The sequence below is a fragment of the Eucyclogobius newberryi genome, unplaced genomic scaffold (assembly GCF_026437365.1).
Source record: "Eucyclogobius newberryi isolate DKJ021-1_F unplaced genomic scaffold, fEucNew1.0.hap1 SCAF_11, whole genome shotgun sequence".
Classification (NCBI taxonomy): domain Eukaryota; kingdom Metazoa; phylum Chordata; class Actinopteri; order Gobiiformes; family Gobiidae; genus Eucyclogobius; species Eucyclogobius newberryi.
The window spans coordinates 6,508,251-6,530,421 of NW_027315735.1; the positions used below are offsets into that span (position 1 = coordinate 6,508,251).

The window sequence follows — 22,171 nt, forward strand, 5'->3', positions numbered from 1 at the left end:
CTCCTCAAGTAAATTGAATTATGATTGAACAAGTTAGAAATTGGTTAAAAGCTTGAACTAGATTTACTTTTGCATGATATTGGCCATTAATTTTCATTAAAAAACTACAATCATCGAAGAGAACTGTTTGTGTATTGGTATCAAAAAAGCGGAAAATTCTTAGATACTGGTTTGAAAAACTGAAACGTGCCCAACCAAACTTTGACCAACATAACGATGAGGAAAACACAGTTTATAACATGGTAAACCATTTGTAAATGTACAATTTGTCTCAAAAAAGTCCCATGTGCACAAAGATCCCTGACAATATTTGCCTGCTCTGCACAGGTCTTGACGAGGCTACTGCTGTTGTGATTTTGGGCGTTACAAAAATAAACTGAATTGAATTGACAGTTCCAACCAACAAAGACATGTGTTTTTTTAGAGCCCTTGCCCCCGCCTGGCCTTGGTCAAACTTTACAATTGCTGCACTCACAGTAGAACAACCTGGTCTGCAGGCCATTCCCAGCTCATCTTGTGATTAGGGTTGTTATAACTGAAAAGGTGAGATGTTCTTTCTAATTATGCTCTATATAAAGCCTATGGTAGTTCACTATTAGCCTCATTTAAACTGCTTTAAATGTATCTGACTGCAACCATGGCGTTTTACATGCACGGGCATTTATTATTTAAAATGTTACATCAAAGCTATCCTCTTACCAGAAGGTTATCAGTTCAAACCTACACTCCCTGTTCAATACAGCAGGTTCTCTCCTTCTCCTGGAGAACTGCTGCAGGTGATGATCTTTCAGCTTTAACACAGTATTTAAACTCGAATGATGCAGTGACCGGCTTCTCATTTCTGAAACAACCATGTGGAAAGACAAATCCCATGGTCATGGAAAATATGTCAGTGTGTTAGAGAAGAGTCAAATCATTAACATCAAGCAGAGAAAACCTCTAAGGAGAAGCAGAAACTAATCTACTCCTGCTCTGAACCTCAGTGAGAGTGTTTGTGACGAGCTGGAGACAATTGTAAATAACAATATGGAACGATCATGTAAAACTACATTTCATTTCACAGGCTACTCATACCTACGGTTTCAGGGGGTGCATTTACATGGTCAGGGGGAATTGGATAACTAGAATAATAACCCAGTAATTAAATCAGATTTTTGGTGCACAAGAGAAATATGATCAACCATTCCTTGTCAAAACCTGCCGGACAATCATAAAGAAATCAGATGTAACTGTTCACATTTCACTAACTGGATCTGAACTTCAGAGATCTTAATCTGATACAAAATAAGAATATAGCAAGTATTATGATATCGATCTGATATCAATACCAATGAGGTTTTGTTTTATTAAAATGCCAAACTATTGCACTATAAAGAATTTGTATCGCCTAAAAGGTGAATTTATGTTCAGACTAAAAGACTGATCTCAAACCTTTCACACCAAGAACCACCTAAGATCATATTTTACTTTCTGACTACCACCAGATCTACACCTCAAATGTATCAGGCCTGAATTATGGCTAAACACGCTCTAAAATGAGACTAAACCAGTTCTAAAAGGAGACTAAACCATGAATATAGTAATGAATCCAAAAGGGGACAAAAACATTAGAAGATATGAACCAACACATATAGCACCACTGAATCACACTGCAATTTGAAAACACTGAACACAAATCCAGTACAATATGATTTAAAAACAGAAGTGTAAACTTTTAACCCCTTCTTCTCTCTGGTGAGCTGCCATGTGCTCCCGTCGAGCCTCTAAGCCTCTGTCCTGTATCTTCCTTGCCGTCTCACTGTAATCGGCACTAATGGCATCCCATGTGACCAAATCTATTGCTTATTACATTTCCGTCTGATCATAATCACGTCTCTAACCGGGTTTCCCAATCAGTGGTATGAACCAACTGTTTATATTAAACTAAAGAGGTTTTATTGAAGGCCAAGTCAGGTCTGTGAAGAGGCAAGCACAATCGCATTAAGCACACCGGATTTTCAGACTTGTGTAATGCAATAAAACTCATGTGATGAAACATTTTTAATGTAGTCCAAAGATTATGCATCTCACTTGTGCAAATTAGGTATTGATGTTTGTGTAATTTTGAATATAATTTTATATTTGTGGGTATTGTTCTTTTAAAATCCAAATAAATATTTAGGAGTCATGATCTATCGTTGTAATATCGTCCAAAAACTTCTTCACGTGCATTTGAACACATCAAAACTGTTTTTGAAACTGTTGTTAGCGGAGACTGTGGAGTTTCAATGTCCAGAACATCTTTTAGACGGTCCAGTTAATCAGGGCAGAGTTACACACATGATAAATTTGAGTGAAATGCATGTTGTTATTTTTTTGTATTGTATTGAACACTTGAAACAATACATTGGGTTCTCCATATAAAAAATTGATGAAGACTGTAAAGCACTTTTTGGTATAAACAGCTCTTTATAAATGGTTTGGTTTGACTCGACATGACAAATCCCCCACATTCTAGTGCACTGCACTGCACACTTTAATGATACATGAGAACACTTCAGGGAACACATGTAGTGGAAGGGTAAAACATCCAGCATTGAAAAACTGAAGTTAAACTACAAATTATGCTAAATTGACTGTTCAGTCCTCTCCCTCTGAGCCTCAGAAACATTTTCCAGATTCTTGTCCATTTTATCCCGGTAGCGCTCGCTACTAAGTAACTATAATACAAATGTTGCAACGCACACTTCGCTCCACATTATCTGGAGAAAAGTGCGTCATTAAGTGCGCAAAAACCCCACAAAAACAGTCTAAAGAATTAGGAAAAACTGCACAATTCAGCTCTTCACCGTTAACAAGAGTTTGAATGAGAATCATGAGCAAAACAACTGATAAAATGTGTTTCTTTGCTTTTTTTTTCTATTATTGGACGCTTTCCTTTGGTTTTCTACTACTGTTCACTACTAAGTCAATATGAAGCGGAATTGCAAACTTTAAAGTGTTATATTAACATATTTTTCACTTGTCAGTTGTGTTTTACAGGGTAAAATGTCATTACTCACCAACAACACATACAATTTTGCCTTTCTTTGCGAAAATCTGAACGTTATTTAATTTGCATAACGTCTATTCGAGCAGGTATAACATCATATCTAAAAACAATGTTGTGAATTACAGACACATTGACATGCCCTTAACCTCGAAATGTCTCTGTCCGTTGTAGATCGCAGTGGGCACCTGCCGACCCGCTCCTGGCACAAGCGGACATGCTCCTCGCGGCCGCTCTCGAGTGGTGAGTTAATTGCTTGTGTGCTGCTGTGGTTTTTGCATGAGTAAATGACTTCCCGGGGCACGGCGAGGAGGATTTTCATGCCTGACTTGCGCTCCTGTATTTGGTGCCCGTGTGGCTGGACTCAGATAGAGGATTGGGGCTTAAAATAGGGAGCGGTCAAGTGGTACCAGAATTGGAGCGTCCCTGGCGATGTTTGCTCACTGACAGGATTACTACCTTCACTCGCTCTGGCCCAAGATTGATATTGTACAAAACTAAGGTTAAGTTTGAATTCATTGTTCCTGTTGGGGAAATGTATCCTCTGCATTTGAGTCATCCTTTAAAGCCATAGTCACCTGTCACAAGCATGACAATCAAAAAGAATAGCCATATTTTGCTAAATTCTACATGGAGAAATGGGTTTTATGATATGGTGTGGAATGCTAAAGCCAGTGGGGTTTTAATAAAGGCTAGAAAGGGCTTTGCCATGGTAACCTATGGTAACAAACAGTTCAAACTTTCTACTGAAGAAATCAGACGAACAAACTTTTTAATGGGCTCTGTGCACCTGTCAGTACTTCCTGTCTAATTCTATGGGCTCAAAAAAGAGCTGGAGAAGGCGTGGAAGGTGAAGGTGAAAGTGGTCTCAGTCCAGAAAAGTGCAGTGTTAGGAACAGAAAAGATACTGCGAAGGACCCTCAAGCTCCCAGGACCTTGAAGCTTAGAAAAAGGGACGAGACCACCTGCAGAGGGTGACAAGGAAATTTTTCACACACACACACACATATATATATATATATATATATATATATATATATATATATATATATGATTTTATTGAATTTAATTATTTTTTTTATTATTATTATTATTTTTTCTTTATTAATGTGATATTTTCCTATTTGCCCATGCTCTACCATACGAATGTGGATGTATTGTATTTATTTGTTTGTCTTTAAGTAATACATTATTTTATAGCCGAGCCGCGGCGCGGTCAAATGGCCCAGCAGTTTCAGGAACCGCGGCACTGCCATACAGCCTCATGGCTAACCCTAACCCTAACCCTGACCCTAACCCTAACCCTAACCCGGCGCGGTCTAAAACGGCGCGGTCAAATTGTGCAGCAGTTTCAGGAGCCGCGGCTCTGTAGACACGCCCTTATTTTATAGACCTGTAATAGTGGTGATGTAAACAGTCATGATCAATGGTTGTGTCCTTATGTCTATTGAGACACAAACATTGTTTGATTCTGCCTGAAATACAGACCAGTGCAGTGTTTTTAAAGTAAATATTCATTTTCATAATTCAGTGAAAACAAATTGTGACAGAGACCAGTAGAGTGCAATATAATACCCACAGTAATACATTAAATTAACTTTAAACCCTTTAATCAATGCACTTTCTGGCCCTGTTTTTTACATAGTTTTTACAATGTTGCTGCTCCTCCACTCTAGCCACAAACCTTAGCCTTTATTATAACTCATTCCATCTCAAGACAACCACACATGTTTTTCAAGGTCATAAGCAATTTACAAAACCTGTATAGAAATACGTGCGTTTGTAATTGTCAATTATTGGCTGAAATGTTCTGCAGTTAAATTCATCTATTATTATGCATCTCCCTTCTGATGGGTATTTTGTTTAGGGCGTGCGTAATGATCAAGGACTATTTACATAATTGTCCATCATTCTTGCTATACAAAGAACTAACACATGTCATTTCCAATCACATATATTATACACTACCAGTAGAAGGTTTGGATACACTTTTTATGTCATGTTTTTCTGTATTTTCACGACTAAGAGAAGGGTGGTATATTGAGTAATCTGAATCTAAAAAATATGTTGAGCTATTTTCTCTTTTGTTATTTGCTGTGCATGCTGCGTACAGTACATGTAAAGCAAAACATTGAATCAGAATGTGTTTGGTTAGTAGTGCTGACAAATTTTAATCATTGTAAAAGCAATAAACAATTCAAAACATGTTATATCTTTTGAACGGGGAAAACACAATTCTCTGATCCGAAATACTAAATACTCTCCGTCAATATGTCTCCCCTTGGTATATTTTAGGTTCGATATTATAAAAACAAAGTATAAACGTTGACTACTAAAAAGATCGTTACTTACAGTCCTAATTTGGAAGGCTGTAGTGTTGATTTTTTACTTTTGATTGTTGCCTAGTATTGGAACGGGACACAAGGCTTTAACTCGCAAGCCAAATCCGGAATTTGCATGTTCTCTCTATGTCTGAATTGGGTTCTTCCTGATGTGGCTTCCCCATCAGCCTAAACATGCAGTAAATCTAAAGATGCGTTCCTGATTGAAGGACGGGTGAAACACACAGCTCATAAAACACATTAAAGTATGACTGAAACATGTATTTTGTCTGCCGAGCATACGCAGGTGTAAAGAGAGTGCGAGCGAGGGTGAGTCCGTGTGGGTGGCGGTCCAAAATAGAGCGGGCACAACTTGCTCTTCTGTTCTTTCTGTCGTTTGAGCGAGCGCACAGATAACACTGCTGACTACATAACCCGTCATTAAATGCATGAGTCTAATGAGTAATGAGAACGCCCAAACAAGTCAACAAACGGACAAAAATAGGAACAGTAGAGCGGTCAAATGATGGTGGAAACAGAGAGGATCATGGGGGACGCACCAGCTCTGGTACTGAACAGAAACCTTACACAACTGACATATTTGAATACTATTTTTCTTAGTATTGTTTGGTGAAAATGTTGGTTGGTGGGAGCTTCTCTTGAATACATTGGTAGTCATTGAAACCAGGAATAAACATGTTTTTAAAAGGGAACTCTGAAACATTTCAGCTTGTCTCCATGGAGATGTTTTGTTGCTTGGCTTGGAATGTTGTACGAAATGGTTTTAAAAAGATGTAACTTGCTTTAATTCAATCACAGGTGTTAAATAAAAGACACTATATTTTTCTGTGAGTGGGGTCTCCTCAGATCTGATCGTAACCTGGACCTTCTCTCCATGGAGATAGATAAGGGTAATGCCATACTGTGGAACATTGGCATAACAAGTAGGTGGCAAATCCTCTTCCCGAAAAGTCTCTCTTCACTCTTTTAATTCCAGTGCTTTGATTTGCTATTTCGATTGTTGCCTGTTGACAAAAGTAAAACTCATCAACATATTACTACATCATTAGACAAAATAATTCTGTTCACAGACTCATTTTTCATAAGAAATGTTCACATTGTAGAGTGTAAATGTTCTACCGTAGCATCACTGGAGTAGTTTGAGAATATTACAAAGATCTGATATTATTCTTATCCTATCCAAAAGCTTTTTGGATTAGTTTAGCAGCTCATATTTCACTTTTCTATCAAATGCTAATGCTCATTGACGTTTTTGAAATGAAACCTTTAACGGTAAGAAAGCTGATTTTTAGATTTTAACAGAAATAGTTCATTTGAAACTCTTTGCAATAATCCACATGTATCAGTCACTAACCAAAAAAAGCATTTTTCTGCCCTTTCTGAGGCCAGAACGAGTTTTGCCGCCACGCCAAAGCTAACAAACTTTAGCACGCTAACAGTGCTGCTTCTCAGAGGATAAAACGCTCTATAATTAGAGAATGCAGAGAAAGCGCTGTGGTCTCATTTTCACCCGTATAAATGCTTTTAATAAACAATACAAAACAATAAACAATACATCTGTACGGTTACATGGAAAACATTAGGAACTTACCATTAAAAACCTCAATATTTTCCCAAAATTGTTTGGCTTCCATTAGCTTAGCATTAAGCTAACTATCTTGATATATTTGTTCGCCCACTAAACAATATCAGCCAAGTAATAATAGCAACAATACATATTTTACTTCAATTGCGATCTGTCATTGCCATGCTATTTTTTTATCCAGTTTATGCTTTTTCTTTTCCTTAAATAGGGTCAAACCCCGCTGCCTCCCCTGTCAATCAGCTAAGGAAGGAAAAAAAAAATGTGTCTAAAAACAATATCATTTGTTCCGAATTATCTTTTTATTCTTATTAGTTTAAATATGTAAAAGGAAAAAAAAAATATATATATATGTAAAACTCTCACTTCACCCTCCGCTGGTGGTCCCCTTTCAAGCTCGGGTCCTCTACCAGAGGCCTGGGAGCTTGAGGGTTCTGCGCAGTCACTTTTTTGAACCGATATGTCCGATGTTTTTCCTGGGATCTGCTCAAGCTTTTCCTCCAGTTTGGAGCTCACTGCCCCTAGTGCTCCGATCACTACAGGCACCACCGATACCTTCGCGCTCCAGGCCTTCTCCAGTTCCTCTCTGAGGCCTTGGTATTTCTCTAGTTTCTCATATGTTCCTTTTTCCGGATGTTACCATCCCATGGTACTGCAATGTCTACCACCACTGCTTACAAGTTACAGTATCACTGAGATTTTTGTATTGCTCTTTACAAACTGATGTTTTAGTGTAAAATGCCATTTTATTTCAAATGTATTTTCTCACAAATTGTATGCGCCTCTTAGTCATTGTATTGTCATTACCAAAAGTGGAAATAAAGTGTGTTTACTTAATTAATTCAGTCGTAAATGTGTATTCAAAATATGTATTATACAGTCAATGTTAAATATTCAATTTTGGACATTAAAAAAAAACACACGGTCATGTCAAATAGCCCCCTCTATATTTTGGACCACCAGCCGCCACTGGTCAAACCAACACCATGCAAATCCGTGTCCTCCCTGCATTATCAGCACAAGTGAACTAACAAAATGGCTGTGTTAGCTTTCCCGCTGCCCTGAGCGCGCCTGAGTGCTAGTTCTCACCTGAGGGCCTTACATGCAGTGTTATTAGGCCTTTTCCAATGTAACTCTGTGCTCCACATGATAAGACCAGAGCCAAATCTGCTGTTACACACTGTACCAGCCTGGTTAGAGGCAAGGACATCCAACCCAGCCATGCACAACGTGGCCAATTATTAACAAAATCTCACATTAATTATCTGCAGAGTTTCCATGTAAATGATGACACCAACAGCATGTTCCTGTAATTTGTAATAAGATACAGTTAACCAAAAGAGATGCTATATATATATATATATATATATATATATATATATATATATATATATATATATATATATATATATATATATATATATATATATATATATATATATAAGCAGGCTGCTAAGCATTACTGTGTGGGAAGCCTGATTCTTCTTCTCTCGCTCCTTTACACTTTGTGGCCGTGTTCAGACAACCGCGCATGCTTCGCTCTCTCACATAAGCTTTTTAGAACCAGAGCGGACAGCAGCTTCTTTTAGAGGTCTGCACATGCGCTCTGAGGACCACACTAGGAATCTTGGATGTTTGAGGGTTCTGCCCAAACTGAGCATGTGCAAAGGAGTTTCAAAAAGTGACTTAAAAATATCTTTTGTAGCTAAGGCTCTGTTCTTGTTTCTAATGTTTCTAATGATTAGACATTTGACACTTGGCTAAATACAATAGGTGTTTGCCCTTAACGCCCATCCATAAAAGTCACTGCATGCTACTTCAACCAACAGCATGTTTCTGTAATCCGTAATACAATTGAAAGAGATTATGTAAAAAATTACGAATGAAATGATCTGCAATACACGCTTACAGTATATTTACAGGTTCTGTAATTGTAGCAATTGTAAATGAACTGCACATGAGAGTGAGAGAAATTGTTTCCCTCTGCAAAGTTTCTAGCAGAGGTCGTCAGACACTTAATCCAAGCGTAGTGTTTCAACCCACGTCTGTTGCTTTTTAAAATTTGAAATATGTCCCAAAGTATATATTAAGTCACAAATTGTAAGTCATTTTTAGCCCAATACTTATCTATAGCCTAACAGCTTGTCTGATGACGCGACAATAGCTTTCTGTAATTCTTACTACAGCAAAGTTCCTGGCAGAATGAAAAAAAGTTGATAGCTTTGGGAAAAGTGACAAAATGGAAGCTGACTTCTGTGCAAGACTCCGGTGTTATAGGACTGCAGTTAATGCTATTGTGATGGCAGTAAAAATTATATATCTCCATCTTTTGTACAGCTTGTCTGCCTTGAACGGCCTATCAAGTGCTGGGCTACATAGGAACAGGAAATGGAAGGAGAAAGAGCAATTTAGTCCCAAACTTTAAAAGTAAATCCTATTTGAAGTTTTTCTTAGAACAAACTTCCTGGGTGTTTTTGGCATACCTTTATGTCAGAAAATGTTTATTTGTTAATGCATTTGGGCACAAAGGAATGACACTGCACATTTAAAGTTGTTTTGTAAAACAAAAAGTTAATTGATACAATGAAGTTGCATAAATGTACTCATGTAATAGCTTTTTATTCACTAGAAATGTGCCATATTAAAGAAAAATATAATAACTTGCCCAATATAGCTATATTAGGTACATACTGTAACTGTCCCTTGCTAAAGGATATGTTTTTGCAATTAGAATTGTAAAAACTAATCTGAAGCTTAAACTCTGGACCCAGAGTTTGTCCTGGATCATAAATGACGGATAAGCTTCTGGTTTTTGTGTAACGGTTTCATAAAATGTAATATTTCATGTCAAACTGCAGGACACACTTTTGATCAAATGAATAAAAATAGGTTCCAAAAATTTGAAGATGATGTTAAAAAGTCATGAAAAAGCACACAAAACTGAAATGAAAAGGGTTGATACTTCAAGAAGACAGAAGTTCTGGGCTTTGATCCTTATCTTCAGCGGCGAGTCGCTGACATTTAAAAGCAGCAACAACTTTTGTTTCTCTTTGCTCTTCCTCGTCCACAAGCCCTCTGCACCGGACAAGCCCTCAAAGCTTTCAAGAGCACGGACTTTGTGTCTGATCCTAAAAAATAACAGCAGGACAGTTGTAAATTAGGCTCATTGAAATGTTCATTAGCATAGCAAAGCAATAGTATGTAAACTAGCATTAGCCACCACTGTAATACATTTCTGGTGACAAACAGGGTCTTTGGGAATGTTAGAGAAGAGGAATCCTTTGTTTGGAGACTTTTTGATGGCAAAGGTCTCCAAAGTCCCTGTGCGGTCAAGACAAACAATGTAAGCAGTGATGTCACAGCTATATTTAAACTGTTCAGAAATGTATCCAAATAATTTAATAATATTTTCTGTTTTCCACTCACTTCTGCTGCTGAAGCTTGGCGGAAAGTCACAGTGTCTTTTAGTGGCCTCTACAGGCCGCTAAGCAGTACTGCAGGAAGCTTGGTTCTATGTCTTTTGTTTTTAATTGTAAAGGGACAACACATAGTAATGGACATTATACATATAAATATGTAAAGATTATAGCCAACATGGCTAATTTCCATCTTCAGTCCCTTGGCAGATTGATGCCAAAATATCTACAGGACAAACTTCTGCTCCCACAGCTGCTCAGTCTGGGATCGTGTTCAGAGGCTCGTTCATGTTCTGCTCTCTAACATGAGCTTATTTAACCAGAGCGGACAGCAGCTTCTTTTAAAGGTCTGCAAGTGCGCTCTGAGGACCACACAGCTTCAAACCACGCTGAATAAACCTGTGTGGGAATCTTGGATGTTTGCAGGTTGTGCCCTAACTGAGCATGTGCAGAGGAGAAGCGAAGAAACATTAGCGCCAAGTTTCAACAAGTGACTTAAAAACTATCTTTGTTTGAGGAAGATTCTGGTCACATTTATGATTAGAAGCTAGTTAGAAATACAGGCAGTATTTTAATAACGCTTGTGTAATGAATTGGTAAGACCTTTTCACTTTTGCATGCAAATGTTTTCCACTAAATATTGATGAGCGCCCAAAGTCTGCTTGCCCATCCATAAAAGTCACTGCACGCTACTGACACCAGCTACAGCTGTGTCCTGCAGAAGTTCTCTGACGACTCTGCCATCATCGGACTCATCACGGACGACGATGACGAGGAGTACAGGGGATTGGAGCAGGACTTTGTGGACTGGTGTCAGCGGAACCACCTCCTCATCAACGCGGGGAAGACCAAGGAGATGGTGGTGGATTTCCGCAGACGCCACCCCACTGCCCCCTCGCCAGTGAACATCCAGGGACGGGACATTGAGAGAGTGGACTCATACAAGTACCTGGGTGTTCATCTGAACCACAAACTGGACTGGACTCATAACACAGACGCACTGTACAGGAAGAGCCAGAGTCGGCTCTACCTCCTGAGGAGACTCAGGTCTTTTGGAGTGACAGGGCCACTCCTGAAGACCTTCTACGACTCTGTGGTGGCATCAGCCCTCCTGTACGGTGTGGCCTGCTGGAGCAGCAGCATCACAGAGAGGGAGAGGAAGAGACTGGACAGAGTCATCAAGAAGTCCAGCTCCGTCCTGGGCTGTGCTCTGGACTTGGTGCAGGAGGTGGGGGACAGGAGGGTCCTGGCTAGATTCACATCTATGCTGGACCATGAGTGTCACCCCCTGCAGGACACTCTCTCCGCTCTGGAGAGCAGCTTCAGTGAGAGACTGATCCACCCTCGCTGTGTGAAGGAAAGGTTCCGTAGGTCTTTCCTTCCTGCTGCTGTCAGACTTTATAACAAAAACTGTTAGTACTGAACACTCGCAATACTGACCTAACCTAATACTGATGTGCAATTCTGTCATATGTGCAATTGCTGTTGGAATTCATGTGCAATTCATGTGCAATTACTGTGAAATTCATGTGCAATCTATGTGCTGTCGTGACACATATTCATGTGCAATTACTGTCGTGATCACATGCAATGGTATTTATGCATTTATTTATTTATTTATTTATTTGTCTATGGGAGTTTTTATTTATTTATAGGAGATCTTCTACTGAAAGTGTTTTTCAGACTTCCTATAAGTGATCTGTTCTGTTCTTCTGTATCTACCTCTGTATCTTCCTGCGTTGCACCAATGAAATTTCCCCATGTGGGACAATAAAGGAATATCTTATCTTATCTTAGCAGCTCAGTGAAATGCCATGAACTGTGTGCACTTAACGTAAATGGAGTTGAGTTTAGCCAAATATTGTTTTTGTTTTTTAAAATATATATCTGCCAACACCAATATCAACAAAAATAGATTGAAATCAGTCAATACAGATTTTGGAACCAATATATTGCTCATCCCTAATCATGTTTTTGAAATGCACTTTAAATATAGTTGCGTTGGATGCAAAAATGTTCAAAGAAGGGAGTAGGAGCTATTGTCTTACAGCAAGAAGGAGGGAGAGTTTACTGTATCTATTTAGGGCGAGTTCATTTGATCTGGTCTGGACGAGCCTTTCATGAGAGATTTTGCATATGTCATCTTCTTATGTTTATCATGAATATAGTATAACAATATAACCTGTTTTCTATCAATATTATACAAAATTAATGAAGAACTACTTGTATCATAGGATGCGATGCTATTGAAATGGCAATTATGCTCCTTAGACAGCTGGTAGAACATTTCTGGGGGTAATCCCATGTGCTCCTCTACATTTTTTAAGTCTATGAACTTTATCAGAGTCATTTGGATTATTTTAGGGCACACATGTACAGTATGTAACTACGCAGCTAACTGTTTTCCGTGTTACCAGAAACGATTGATTAAGTAAAGTTGTTTTGAACTCTCTAAATCGTCATACAATTTTAACAGATGCATTTTGACGGCGGAAATGCTGAGAACAATTTTCCCCTCAAATTGTGTTTGTTAAAATTGCGTACATATATTTACATACCCGCTACACTTCTTCAGTGTTTTATGGCGGTTGGTATCCATAAAGTGTGACATTACAGCCACCTACTGTAGTATGTCTTCAAAGTATGTGTTTTATGCTACAGAGAAAGAGAGAGAGTTGCTAATGTTGATAGCCTTTAATTCCCACTGTTGTCATGACGATAAGGGAACACGGACTGATGCGAGTAAATGTATCTTCTAGAGGCTTTTCTGTAATTCATGTAAAGATATGAAATGCCAAAGCAGAGACACTCAAGAGCATGTTTAAAGACTAATCACAATACAAATAATGCATAATATCTGTCCTTTGAATTAGAAAATGACAGAAACGCAAATGTTGTCCTTTATGTTATTGAATCGACATTATAGCTTACCCTGTACTCTGCAGTAATATACAGGCTAATATGCAGTGGCAAGGCAAACTTTTTTCATATTCAGACTCCACCACTTTTGAAGCGTCTCTCAACCCTGTCGCTCTATATAAATGCACTGATTTGTCTCCATAAATTTTAATCTTATCCCTTGGAGTCTCCGCTTTGCCTTTTACTGACGCCGTCTCACATGTGCACCGGCAGCAGTCTCGCATCTTTGAACGTGCACTTTTTCAAACAGTCGTCGCGGCAGCCCAGAAGAATCACAAGCGCTTTGGAGAACAGAGAAGAGGCTTTAAAGAGCGCGTATACATCAACCGCCTGCATCCGGGTTAAGGCTTTACGCCGCTGTCGAGTTGTAAGGTGTGCTAAAATGAGAATCGGGAAGGCGCCCTGAAAGATGTCAATGTGTTTATCCGCACACAGCGAGGGGCGGCCATTGATGCTGCCGTATGTTGTGGGGAAGGGGGGGAAGAAGGGCTATATGTGTGTGCCGGGTGCAGTTTTCCCTCTGTAGATCAGACACGTTGCGGTTACATGCAAGATGGCAATGTTGCAAGATAAACATAGAAATAGGTGCGTTCATATAATGTCACATCGAGAACAGTGATCTTGAATCAGTAGAAATGGCTTGGATTAAAGGACACATATTATACATTCTTTTTTGTACTGTTGTTGGCTTTTAAACATGTTCTTGAGTAACTATGCTTGGGAATCTTATTGTATACTATGAAAACCATACATGATCAGTGAACTTGATTTGAGATGACAAGCCGGAATTAAGTTAATAATATAAGTCCAGTTATGCTTTCATGGGGGAACATTGTATCAGGGTTAAAGTTAGTACTGTATTTTCCGTACTGTACGGCACACTTAAAAGCCGTTAATTGTCTCAAAAAACGACAGTGTGCCTTATATATGGATTAATTCTGTTTGTGCTTTCTGACCTCGAAGCGATTTTGTGTGGTACACGCTTTCTTTTGCTTAATGTGTCTTATAGTCCGGTGCGCCTTGTATATGAAAAATTATTGGAAATAGACCATTCATTGACAGTGCGTCTTATAATATATGGAAAATATGGTACCGAAAAAAATTGAAAAATGCATCCAGATTTTTGCTCTAATGGAAATAAATGCTTGTCTTTTATTGGAATACAGTATGACTTCTTTTGGCACATAATTGATTAGAATATTTTTTTTAGAGACTGACATAGTTGGATATACAGTAGGAGGGCTTCACAAGATATAGCTAAAGCTGATATTTACCACTGATATTTATTCCAAACTGTCCTCGTTTGTCTTTGCCCATGTGTCATTCCCAGTTCATCAGTGACTTACAATGGATAAGGAAGAACAATTAGGCTCGAGGTATGGCTGTATGCAATAAATGACTTTATATCCTTGTTAATGCTTTTAATCATGAGTAAATTGAACATTTACTATACATTAGTGCTTCGATTACATACATTTGCGGGCCTTACGATGGATTTTAAGACCCTAAAATATCGGCAAATAGCGGTTATCAGCCATTGCATATCGGTATGAAATCAAACAATCCATATTAGAACATCCCTTGTAGTAAATCTCTGTTTTGTGCAAACATTTCTCATCTTAATGCCCGGATAATATAATTTACATTCTGCCATCGTCTTACACTGGAGGCAAGGTGGGTTAAGTGCCTTGCCCGAGGACACAGCATCAGCGTGCACGGCAGCTGCCAACCTCTATTTGAGCTACTGCCACCAAGTGAGGTGCAGAACAATTCTCTAGTTTATCAACGTCTTCCCTGACAATTCCAGGTCACAACAATTATTAAACTTCGTGCCAAATTCCTTTTTTACCATTTGTGCTTGGTAGCTCATCCAGTCTTGTTTAGAACCTAGCTTGGTGCTTACAGGGTTCCGTCGGTGAGCCTTCAGTGAGTGATGTGCGAGGCAGTATACAAGTCTTGCCTAATACAGAATGATGCATATTCCCTGTTCGTCTGTCATTTTGGCTTGCGTCACTTGATAAAGAGCTGTGCGGGGAGTGGGGCTGACAGCTTGAACCTGGAAGTAGGCCATTTGACTGACAGCTGCATGTTCCGTAGAGGGGCTGATGGGAAATACATGAACGTTGTGAATATTCAACACGGGGATAATCCGACATCAACTCTGCTTCCAGTTACAGCAGGGGCAGGCCGGTGGGAGGGGTTTGGTGCTGGCCAATTGTAATCTACGGGACAGTCGTTCACAACCTTTTTTTTCCCTTGAGACTTTCCAGGTCCGAGGTCCAAAAATGTGGCTCCGACAAATGTATTACATGATGAGAATTATTACCAACAAGCTTTTATTTCAAACATATACAGATTATTTGTGGTGTTTATCTTCTTACACCCAACTTCCAATGATTTCTTTGAGATTTTTACCATTTAATTTGCTCCATTTATTAGTTTGATGAGCTGACCCTCTGACCAGACAAAGCTTTGGGGATCCCTTGTTATCTCTGGTTTACATTCCCCCCTGGGCACCCCACCCCTCAGGTTGGGAACCACTGCACTACCGGACAGTGTCATGGTTAAACCAGTAGAGACTATTCTGACTCTATAGTGAGATAAATGTATTTACCAGTAGCGACCCAGCAGTTTATCAAGTTCTTACTTTTCTTTTGCGCACATTTGTTTTTGCTTATGTATCCGTACAGCCACGAACAAAAAGGTTTTTGACATTCAACCCTGAGCTCTATTAGGGTTGGACTCTTACCAACACTGTCTGAATTCCTGTAGAACAAAATTGTTTTCTGTCTCATCCAAGTAGCTTCCTCAGTCAATGGGAGGACGACTGAAGACGGACGAAGGACAATGACTCTGAAGGGAAGAGCTAACTACACTGAAACTAACACACACTAGTTGTTTACAATAAGAAGTAAATGTTGTTAGTCAAGTCTATTGAACTACCCTAATGTGTGAACTGTTACCTGAGTCATCATCATAATCAAGCCCCTAATGGGCCATCTTATGCTATTAACATATTCAGATATTTAAGGCGGTGATTTACCATAACTTTGGGTGAAGGGCCAAACGTATCCACTCTTAAAGTCTTGTGTCTTGTTATAGAATTATATTTTCTTTTAGAATGTGACACTAGCACAGAAAACACTGTTCAAAGTTACAGTATCATCTTTCCATTCCTTACGTACATTTGTACATTTTGCAGTAACGATGTAGTGAAGTTTGGAGCCAATACCTATTACCAGACTTCAAGCGACATACATGTAGTAAAACTCAATACTTCCCAACTTTATTTGTCAAGTGTTGTCAAATCAAAACCCTAAAAATACCTAACTTTTAGAAGTATCCAAAGCTAAACTAAAACTAAACTGGGCTGCCCAGATTGCGCACACTCCATCAACCAGTCCTGAAATAAAATGGCCGCCTCTCAAATATGGACGTCTACAAATACAACCCGTGCTCGAGAGACATGAAGTGAAGCTAACACATTCACTCATTGTGTTAGCTCTTCGGCTAGTTGTCCCGTACAGTGATGAGGAGACAGGAGAGGAGCCAGGAGCTTAAATAAGATGCGAGAGGAGCGGTGTGTGTCGGATGAGCCCAGTATTGATGTGTCTAAGTGCGTGTCCTCCTGGAGGGCCGCGGGGAGGGGAGCTGTATGGATTGTTTGGGACACCGTTGAGTGGCGTGTGCCCACAGTGCTATCCTCTTCAGCTCTAGTCAATCCTCACAAGGATCTGGATCAAAGAAAGAAGATCACACTAATTATGTTTACATGCACAGAGCAGTCTTTTTCACTCACATTTTGTTGCAAATAAAATGCTATCGGCGAGCGTAGATAAGTGACAGCACATTTACGTTGAACATTTGATTTCACAGTTTCTTCTTTCCGGTGCAGTTGAATGCCTCTCCTCGTCTGCTCGTAGTGTAATAGGACGACATTGTTACGGGCAGCAGGGTCACCACGACACGTACACTTCTACACATGTCTTATTGGGATCCTTGAGTCATTTTGTAGTCGATTTCTTAAGCAATAAAAATGAATACATGAAAGAGGGACACGTTTAATGCCACAGTGCATTTCAGGCAAAGCATTAACATCGCCATGGAGACAAGCAAGTGTTTACCAGAAAATGTACAAGTACCTTCAACTCTCCACCACAGACAGAAGTAGATATTGTGACAATGGAACTTCTTGGAACCCATTTGATTGGTTTCCAGGAAGACGGTGCTCGGTGGTAGTCCATTTAACATTAACACAGCTACTTATAAGGATTTGTTAAGAGCAAGTGCAGTTCAGGGCAGCAGTCGTGGTTTGGTATAATGTAGATTCAAAAATGGAAACGGAACCACAATCGATATAAGACGCCTCTGCTCTGGAGGTGTATTATGTTCAATAGAGATGTGCATTCCAGTTAATAAGCAGTGAGGAAATTACTCAGTTGCTAACTATTATGTGTTAAAGCTATCGATTTTCATGCATTGTCTTAATGTGATTCGTTTGTGAATGGAGTTTATGCCATTGCAGTGAAATTAATTTGTAGTAGAACATGAAAAAGTCAATATTTTCAAATAATTTAGCAATCTTAATTGAATAAAGCTAATCATCTAGAGTTACAATTATTTCCCAATCATAATTTGTACATTAGAAAACAAACAGACTATACATAGCCACTAGCAGTCATTGCGAGCCCAGCCAGCCTGATTTCTCAAAGTTCTAAACAGCCAGCTGAGTTTTGCTTAAAGGTGCCATAACATGCTTTCTTTCACGTTTCGTAGTCTATCCTAAGTGTATAATTGATAATAATAAGGGTTGTGCAACACCCTTAACATAATAGTTAAGAAATATCACCCAGACCTTGGACCCCCTCACCAACCCGGAAATGCAAACGGCTTGATTTGATATTCGCCCCCACCCTTGCGAAGAGCGATCTGGATCCCCCGCCCAACCCGTGACGTAGTCTCAGAGCGCGTGTGTGTGCCCCGCCCACCCGTGACGTAGCCCCACAGCTGTCTGCTCCGCGATGCACAGCTCCGCGCCAGTGAGTGAGAAAGGGAGAGGGGGGAGGGGGAGGGGGGATGATGACGCGTGCCTGTGATTATGTCGCGGTCCTGTGAACACCCCCCGTCAGTTTGGAGATTCAAGGAAAGGAGATAGTCTGTAATATAGCTAAACACTGCGGGAATCAATCAAAAAAACACTCTGGGTACATATCCATCCATCCATCCATCCATCTTCTACCGCTTGTTCCCTTTCGGGGTCGCGGGTGACTGGCGCCTATCCCAGTGACTCCGGGCCTTAGGCGGGGTACACCATGTAAGAAGGTTAAAAGCTCTGAAAAGTCGATTTTGCATGTTATGGGACCTTTAATGGAGAACTTATAACACATTTTATCCAGAAACTGACAAACAACTAATAACCACGATGTAGTTTGAGTTCTTAAAGATACTGTACCAAATTTTTACTGGCGTTATACATGAAAAAAGGAACAGGTTCATTTTAAACTGTTTAGAAACGCTACCGTCATGGTAAAGCTAACAGCAACTAGCATGCTAACGGCGCACATCCTGCTTCGTGGTGGATATAACACTCTAATTAGATGCAGAAAGCACACAGCAGTCTTATTTTGATGCAAAGAGCTGCGTTTAAAATTTATCTGTACTGGGGCAAAACAGATTTTACTTAAGTATATGAAAAAAACACAGGTAGCTCTTTGGACGAGAGTATTTCTCCTCAGCACTGTCCCACCCGCGACCTCAGACAAGAGGACACTAACCTCCTCGCTCCCAACTAATCACCAGGACAAAGCACCAAGGCCTTTTGGGACCAAGCCTACGATGCAGGCGCTCTTAACCTCCAGAACTCACTTCCACAATCCATCAGAAAGTCCGACTCATTACAGAGCAAATCTATACTCAAATCTCACCTGTTTAATCTCGCATTTCCTTGAATTTTACCCCATTGTTCTCTTTTTACGAGGTTTTTGCATTGTAAAGTGTCTGTGAGTGTACAAAAAAAGCACACTATACACACTATACTGTATGTGTTATGTATTATTATTCATATTATTTGAAGGAAGCGGACTGAATATCCATGGGGCTTAGCGGTTACGGTAGATTACCAACCCAGAGTTGCAGTTTGATCCAGTGCATATTGTGCAGTAGTAACACACTTCACACACTTTGCCTAAGCATGAAATATAATTGAGTAGTCCAGTGATTAAGCAGGTTAATCTTACTTTATTGTGTGTGTGAAAACAGACATTTTCATCCTTAAGTCATGTAGTTTCTGATAGTTTCTGATAGTGCAGCTGTTTTTACGTGGCTCATTCATGCGCAAACGTTTAATGTGTATATCTTGTTGATCCCGGTCGTCTTTGTAAACAATAATTTATTCCCCATTATCCTATTTGGATATATAAATGTAAAATTGTTTTTTAAAAAAATACACAAGCAGTTATCCCTTAAATGCAGGGCGATACAGAATTACTCAAACACGCAGAAATCAATCAAAATACAACAAGTAATGATCTTACAGCTACCTTTACATAATGTTAGCTATAATGTAAACCATCTAAAATCATCTTAAATCATATTAAAGCCTCAGTAGACCATGAACATTACAGCGTCTATTGGCCTCACTCAGATATCAGCACAGAAAGTATTTGATGACGTCCATATCCCTGTCATATCAGCACTATTATTAGATGGATAACTCACTCTTATCTCTTGCTTCATTTTCCGTCCTCTCATTGTTTCCAACGTAGATTTCTCCTGCGGGACACCTTGGAGTCCCAGTGCCCCTTCCCCGCCTCTATAATTAGCCGTTCGATTGTGTGGCCACTGAGAGAGAACCCTCAGACCACTGGCCTTGTCGGGGCAAAGGTTTCCCCCCCGCTCTCCGATATGACTTTGATTAAAATCTGCAATTACCGGAAGGAACGGCGGCTCTCGTTTTTTCCTTTCTTCGCCCGGTGCTGAGGAGTGCGGCGACGGATTGGCTCGACCCACGATGCACCTCTCCGCTCCGGGCTTGTCAGTGAGGAAGTCCACACCGCCAAGCTAATGACTATTCAATGCTAAATCAATAGAGTCAGTTTTTCAGGGCGGTGAAGGTAGAAAAACTAAACGGGAATGCATCTATTCACCGTCAGACAAAAGTGGCTGTGATTAGTTTGGTAAAAGTGTGTAAAGAAGTGAAGTGGTTGATGCGGTGATGGATAATGGAGTTATTGAAGTCGACCTGATGCAATGAGGTCGGATTCTTCATCAAGACATTTGTGAAGGGAGTTTGTGGTCAGTGTTTGGGAATAATACTTTAAAATTGTACTGTATTGAATAACTGCCACATGGTGCAATCAGAGTACTGTGTTCTGAATTCTTTCAATACTTTCACATTTACTCTCTTTATGTAATAATGTCAAAATGCAACATTGAATTAAAACAGCTGTATTTTTGTGGCACCGTTTGCTCTACATTTATTTATCACTAATTAGAAGAAAAAATTGCACATGCGCTCACAGCAAATGCAGTGTGTTCTGTTTTTTTTACTAATTCCGAGCAGTTTGAAGCCTAAATGTTATGATTAAAAAGGACAGTGTAGTTCTTTGATTTTAGGAAAACAACTGTACTGTACTGTAAAAGACTGTACTTTTGAGCATATCGACTATCAGCATAATTTCTACAGAAAAGGCCGATATTTTCTTTTTGTCCTCTGCCTAAAGCTTTACTGTTACGGAAAAAATATGATGCGTTATTGTGTGCTTTTTATGGCCTTTAAAGTGCACATGAAAAGTTTTCACGATTTTTAATGTTGACTTCATTTGGTGCAGTTATACATATAAATGTTAGTTTTACACCAATCGAGCAGGTATTTGTGGAGAAAAACATGTTAAATCTGAAGAAAATGACAGGAAGTGACATCACAGAAGGGACACTGTAGTTTATGCAGAATTTACACAAAAAAAAACAAAGTTTTTGACTCTCTTAACATTAATTTAACAATATAAATGTGCTCTCATATATAATTTATTTGTCAAATAAATCAAATTGTGACATTAGATGAGTTTTTGCACAATGTTTGTTGGGTATTTCCTAGTGTGATGTAATCAATTACAAACAGGAAGTGAAATTATAAGCCTAAAAAATGTGTTATTCTGTGATAATTTTTTTAAATATTTTTTAAGCAAAATTCTAAATATATTTATCTTAACTGCATTTTAGTTCAATGAGTTGTCCGACCTGTCCGAGGCACTTTAAACATTATAAACCAATCCAAAACGAAACATCAAAACATCTTGATTTCTATCACTATGTCCTGACGAAACCTTTTCTACTTTGGACGAATTAATTATTACATGGATTTAGGAATATTTATGTTTTCCTGTTCTCTATGCAAACCTCCTTTTTCATACCACGGTGACATTCTGCACATAATGGGACGAGGGACGGTGCGGGCATAAACCCTCCAGCGACAATCCATGAAGGTAACCGCTCGCCCGTCTTGCTTTCCAAAGACACACAAATCTTGGCCACGTCCCCTCGCCCTCACTTTCACTGCCATTTGAATGTTCTAATGAGTCCCGTGACCCTTTGATTTGTGCGCGCTGTCACCTACAACCTCCTCACAGCGAGCGGATATTTACCCTTTTCACATTTTCTGAAGGTGAAGTGGGAATGCGCGCTGTTAATGAGCATCACTTTGGACAGTATCTAATTACAATGGCACAAACGTAGATTTTTAGAGCGCAATAATTAGCCTAACGCCAAGGATGATATGATGCGAGGATTTGTTTGTTTTTGTGCCACGACCAAGGATTTTACCGGTGATTTGAAGGGCAGCAGCCGAGATTAAAGGAGCGAAGTTGTGCGGATAAAGTTTTTATTC

General features: G+C 39.4%; 1 protein-coding gene across 1 annotated transcript in view; it reads left to right on the plus strand.

Annotated features, from left to right (window-relative positions):
• Window positions 1–22,171, plus strand: part of lingo2 (leucine rich repeat and Ig domain containing 2) — a 438,908-nt gene that overhangs the window by 68,621 nt on the left and 348,116 nt on the right. Inside the window, exon 2 of the mRNA XM_072435292.1 lies at window positions 3,203–3,271. The gene's annotated coding sequence lies outside the window, so the exon portion shown is untranslated. The remainder of the gene's footprint in view (window positions 1–3,202; window positions 3,272–22,171) is intronic.